General features: G+C 30.5%; 1 long non-coding RNA gene across 1 annotated transcript; it reads right to left on the reverse strand.

Annotated features, from left to right (window-relative positions):
- Positions 1–4,526: 4,526 nt before the first annotated feature.
- LOC146956666 (uncharacterized) lies at positions 4,527–5,884 on the reverse strand. The gene is made up of 2 exons (XR_015020568.1): positions 5,755–5,884; positions 4,527–4,985 (listed from the first exon to the last, which is right to left on the reverse strand). It is a non-coding gene; the product is annotated as an uncharacterized LOC146956666 (long non-coding RNA).
- Between the last annotated feature and the right edge of the window lie 514 nt (positions 5,885–6,398).

Below are 6,398 nucleotides of genomic sequence, written 5' to 3' on the forward strand. Positions count from 1 at the left end.
TAATAAATGTAAATCAATCAATATCAAAATAATTTAATACCCTAATAAACAGTAATTACAATTATTTACTCTAATATAGTTAAGGCAGGGTAGTCAACGTAGTAAATAAGTTTTATTCTAATCATGAATTTAAGTGCAAGAATCAATTGTCATATTAATGTGTGATCAATTACAATAGTAGTATTGTCTATCGTCTTGTTCCTGCCCTTGCTAGATACATCCTTAAGACAATTTCCTAAAAATATAGAATATTGATTCAATTTATAACGTCATCACCTATTATAATTATAATTGACATCTATCTTACAACTGAAATGATAGTATAGCTACTATCATAATTATCTTTTTCAATGCCAAATAAAAAGTTCCAATTAAAAGAATAAAGAAGCACGTTTGTCTTTTGTTCTTTTTGGATCTCAACTATATTTTTTTCTTTCTTTCCATAATTCAATCTTCATGAATATTGTCTATTCATGAATAATTTCTGCAAGTTAAAAAGTCAAAACAAACAAAAAAGTTATAAAATATTCAACAACACAACTTTATACCGAAGAAGAAAAACTACATTGTATTTATTAAAAAAAGAAAAACATAATCAGAAAAGACTTTCAATAATATGAATTACCGAAACTCGTGTTTCTCTTACATATATCAAAGAAATCAAATAAGTTGTTACAATACATGGGTCATGTACATTAATAAGAGAAATATGTAAAAAATTGACATTGTAACAAAGAGAGAAAATAGAGGTTCATAGAAGACTTTCAATAATATGAATTGTGAATAGAGAGTGGTGTGAAAAATGTGAGAGTCAAAACGGATATTTATAGCCAAAGACATAAAGTAACCAAAATAATCAAGTGCTTGATTCATGCATACCGTAACGGAAAAAAAATTGTACATTAATATTCATCAATTGGTGCATTTGATCTTAGAAACAAAATCGTAGTAATTCAAACCAAATGATTTTATTTTATTGATAACTTTTTTTTTGACAATTTTATTTTATTGGTAACCATATATTTGACATCTACGTACGCACACTATTTTTTGACCAAATATATTTTTATTTAATTTTAATGTGTAACAAAAAAAACTAAAAATGTGTATAAACATATTATGTACCATATCATTCCTTTCATGCTGCATAAACTATGGAAGGCGTTACAAAAATTTAGAGAGTTGTCTCTTCGTATTTAAAAAGAATTGTTGTAATAAAAAAAAGAAAAATAAAGGAAACGAAAACAAATAAAATTATAAACATATGAGAGAGAGAGAGAGAGAGAGAGAGAGAGAGAGAGAAGGTGTGTGTCACAATGAAGATAGAGAGAAAGGATGTGCGCTACGATGAAGATGAAAATGATGACAGACATATTGACTATATAGAGGGGGAAAAAACCTAAGTAAAAGTTAAAAGGATGACATGTATGCTTAAATTTGATTGGTTGGTAATTTTAATCATGAATCATGATTGGCTGATAATTTAAATCATGAATCATGGTCAATTTTTATTGGTTGATAATACAAAACATATTCATGATAAGGCTATTAAAATGTTTATAATTTTCATTTTGCTTTTTAATAAATTAATTGAAATAAATTAAATTTGTGTGAATGATGCAAATGACATAAATAGAATGTGAGTAAATATATGGTGATTTGAATCTTTGATCAAGCAATTAATGAGATGAAGCAAGAAAGAGTGCCAAGTGTACTTTTCAAAAAAAATAAGGCAAATATATATAATAGAGATTTTAAATTTTGAGTTTAATTATATCAATAAATGTCAAATATTGAGCATCAAGTCTAAATTCTTGCATATATAAATTTTAAAGTGTTAAACTTTTTGCATATATATATATATATATATATATATATATATATATATATATATATATATGTATGTATGTATGTATGTATGATTTTAAGGATCTAAATTCAGGTATATGCCAATTTTAAGTGTCTAAATTTATACATATACCAATTCCGACATCGAATATTCTGAAGACTCAAAATTAAAACATGGCCTCCATAATGTTGAAGACAACCCTGAGTGGTTGTGCTTGAAATTTGAAGCTTTGTGGTTGTTGTTGATGATAAAATAGCCCAGAATTACTAGTGTTCTCCTGGTAGCAAATCAAAATAGAAACACTCACAAGCAAATAAAAGCATGTTGACCACATAAAGGGAGAGATAGAGGATGATTCGATCTTATTGAGGGAGAAGAAGAGCGACCCAAACAGTGAGACAAATGTAACAGGGAAACAAATTGACAATGGATTGTTTGAAGAATATTTTGGTAGAAACACATGGTACGCGTGTGTTTGGTTGTACTGTGGACAAAATTGATTTTGATAGAATTGATTTTGATTAAAAGTGATTTTGATTCGTACAGTACTATTAAGAAAGGCTTTTTTTATGGGCTTTTTCATATAGCAAGAAACAAAAATATTTCACAACAAAAAACACCGCTTACAACAGTGTTCTTCTTCCTTGAGTTTTCTGCAACACCAAAAAGTGAAAAAACTTCACAGCAACAATAAAAAAACGCAGACAACAATCAACAATGAGATATAGTAACAGATTTCTTAAATAGGTGAATGGATCTGTCAAATATTAAAAGGTATGTGAAAGAAAGTGACAAGATTCAAGGGTAAAAAAGACAAATGGTGTTGTGTACTTTCACGTTGGATAGACACGATTTCAAGAAGCTAGGGAGAGCAGCTTCTCTAAGAATCGATTTTGAAGATGAAAACGTACGGCGGCGGTAAGGTGTTGGAGGAAAACCAAACACAGTGAAATCACGTTTCATGAATAGGACGTGCGTTTAAGTGTTTTCGTCGGGCAACCAAACACAGACTACATTTGTTTTTGTGTAAACTAAGCCTTGAAAGAAAAGAAAAAAAAAACAATGTTGCTATAGAAAGTAACTCACTAAGGTCCGCAAGTGATCCTTTTAAATTGAGGTCCATGTTCCCAAAAATCACTAGTATATTGTTGCTGAAATGGTTAGATCTTACACGTAGGCATAAATATATGGTGATGTCTAGAGTGAACCATCAATTAAGGTATAGATGAAAAAGAAAAGAAAATGAGAACACGCACATCTTTCCTCACACAATCCATTTCCCCAACTTCTCTCTCCCTCTTAGCTCTCCCAATTTTTTCAGATTCACATCCCTCAATCCAAAATCCAGCCACCGACCGCCACAAACCAAGGATATTATTCAAATTCAAATAAAATGGCTAAGATTCAAGAATTGTTTCATAATTTCCCACCAAGGCTTTTTTTTTTTCCTTTTGTATTCTAATTTTCTTGCCGAAGTTTCCATATTTTTTTTATGACAGTATAATTTGATATTTATCATCAAATCCACGAATGATTCAACATAAAAAAATGGAATCATAATAAATGATAAATCAAACAATTAATCCATGAGTGAATCATGGCACCTAAGATGTCACACAGTATTCTAATTTCCTTTCTATATTATTAACCTTCTTAAGTTCTTCTTATTGTTTTTCTTTAATTCAACTAGTTAAGTAAATCTCAACTTGCAAACAGTGAGGAAAAGAACTGTTTAAGAGAAGAAGAAAAAAGCCCATTTTTATTTGTAGAAAATGTAACCATAAACACCAGTGAGAGAGGCATGAAGTTTGGTGGGAAAGAGAGAGCGGAACATAATATCCATTGCGGTAATGAACAGGTAAATTGCATGTGTCTTTTCAATTTAAAACTCAAAATTAGTAATACACCACCGAGGTACTTACTTAAGCCCTCACCCTAGAATCCACCTAAATATATATAGCCTATATTCAAATAACGGGAAAATCATACTTCACATCTTAAAAGATCATTTTGAAAGAAAATTTAATGAAAGTGGATTGTTGTATGGTGCGAGAAATCAAAGCACGATTGACAGACGAATCATGGGGTAGTTGTACTTGTACAATATTTTCAAAATTAATTAAAGTCAAAATAAATTGCAATCCAATGTACATCCCACGGTGCCTATGAGATATTCTTGCATGAACTCTCACCCAACACTTTATTCTTACACCCAACCAATAAAAATATGACACATGTTATTAACTTTAAAAAAAATGTGATTTTAATTAAGGAAATGGAAACATAAATGGTGGTGGGTGGTTTTTGTTAGTTAAAGAAAGTGGAAAAAGGAGAGAGAAATATTAAAAATAATGAGAAAAAATTATGATATTAATTATTTTTATTATTTTAATGAGATGTTTGGTTTTAATTGGTTGGGTGTAAGAATGATCTCTTAGGTAAGAGTTCGAATTTCTCCGGTGCCTATATGCTCGTTGTTTTTAGTCAGCAATGTTGTCGCACTACCAAGTTTTTCCCTTAATAAAAACAACAGAATTCATATGACAAACTACTACATTTTAGCATATACCAAAATGTGTCATGTTGTTGCTCACTTAAGTAGTGGTAAGTGTTGTATTTTTATGAGAATTTTTTTTACTTTTATTTTAAGTGCATTGAGCACGTGATACCATACTGATTTTTATTCTATATACATATTACTTTTTTTTATAAACAAAAATTTATTAATAAAGAGCGATCTAACACAAGACGTGCGAAAACCACTCGACCCAGAATACAACTTAAAAAGTAACAACAACAAATTGCCATCAATCCATAATAAAATGAACATATGAACGACTAAAACCAACAAAAACACCAACTCTTTCCTGCGAACTAATAATAGGTTGGGGCAATTGATTTTTCTTGTGGTGTTTTAAATCATGTCTTCTTGGAAGAGTGAAACACCGGGACCGGGACAGGACGAGTCCTTGGTGGTCTTGGTGGTGGTGATAGCATTGTATTGTCAATAAAAGATGCTTTAATGAATTTTGGCTTCAGAAGAGTAGGCTGGTATATTTGTAATGGCTTGTGTTGTAGTGGCTCCTCCTCTATCGGTGGTCTCAAAACAAACATTAGAGTGGTAAGCATTGTCATTCTAAACAGGAGTAACGTTAGTGAGTACATAATGCCCATGTCTTGAATAATGTTTTTTATAGGTTAAAAGATACTAACGAATTAAAAACAATATAAAGAGTATTCTAATCTATTACAAAAGAGTCCAACAAAGGTGAAAACTTACAAGCCTAATCATAATAATAGGACAACAAGACTAATGAGAAAGAGAGGAAAGATCGACTACCATAGAAATAACAATCTTGTGAGTATGATTAAAACTGAAATGGTTTGTTTTTGTTTGATTGATATACAAATGAAAAGAATGAGGTTGTTATTTATAGAAAAATACAGGAGATTCTTTTTGTGGTCATCATTGCAAATTTTTATAGAAAAATATTATTTGGACATCGATAGAGATACGATACATTTTTGAAAAGAAAGAATTGGATATGATGGTCGTGTACATTAGATGTAAGTAGTTCATTACATTTATTTTTCTGCAATTTTTGTTCTGAGTAATCAAATAATGTCGTGTTTACGATGATTGATTTTGTCATTCAATAAGGATTAACGGTAGAAGTTAGTGTCTGCTTGACTTTCAGTCATGTGTAATTTTCATATATATTACATTATAATTTTCTCTGAAAGTGCAAAGAAAATTCCCACATATACAACAAAAAAGGATGTTACAAAATACCGTTGTAATTTACATTGAAAGTCCAACCAATATCAAAGACATTCATATCAATATATTCAAAATTGTTTCTTTAAACTAAAATGATTATCAATAATAATTCAACAAAACTTACTTGTGAATCGCAAGTATAGCTTGATTCAAATAAAGGGCAAATTATACTTCATGTCTTGAAAGAGCATTTTCAAATGAAATTAATTAAGAAAATAAAACTTCATATCACAAACAACATCATTTTTTAATCTACCAAAATGTGTCCCGTTGCTCACTTATAGTGGTAAGCAATTTTTGGATGATGGATTGGGGCAAGTGGTTTCTAAGAATAGTGAAACACTAGCGGTGATTTGAATTCTGCTCCCCTCTGCACTTTTCGCTCGCACTCAGCCAAACTGACCAAATTACCCTTGCGTTAGTTAACTAATGCAAGTGTAAAACTATGCGTTAGTTAACTAACGCTGCGTCACTTAAGATGTGCATGTGTAAAACACTCCGTGAGTTAACTGACGCATAGTGTTAACACATGCGCGAGTTAACTCACGCTCTATTGATATTGTACTGATATTCATTCAATGCAAAGTGTGCCACTGATGATCCGTAATCTTTACAAGCTCATAATTGAACCGAATTACGCCAGTTTAACAAGATTATCGGATAATACGACATAATCGATCAAAATTACACAAAAACATCGTTTTTCTCACAATCACATAATCACACATAACGATCCAAACGGTCCAAATTTCACAAATTTGCCGGTAA

Source organism: Medicago sativa, chromosome 1, assembly GCF_051527215.1.
Source record: "Medicago sativa cultivar Bolivia chromosome 1, Bolivia_mono, whole genome shotgun sequence".
Lineage (NCBI taxonomy): Eukaryota > Viridiplantae > Streptophyta > Magnoliopsida > Fabales > Fabaceae > Medicago > Medicago sativa.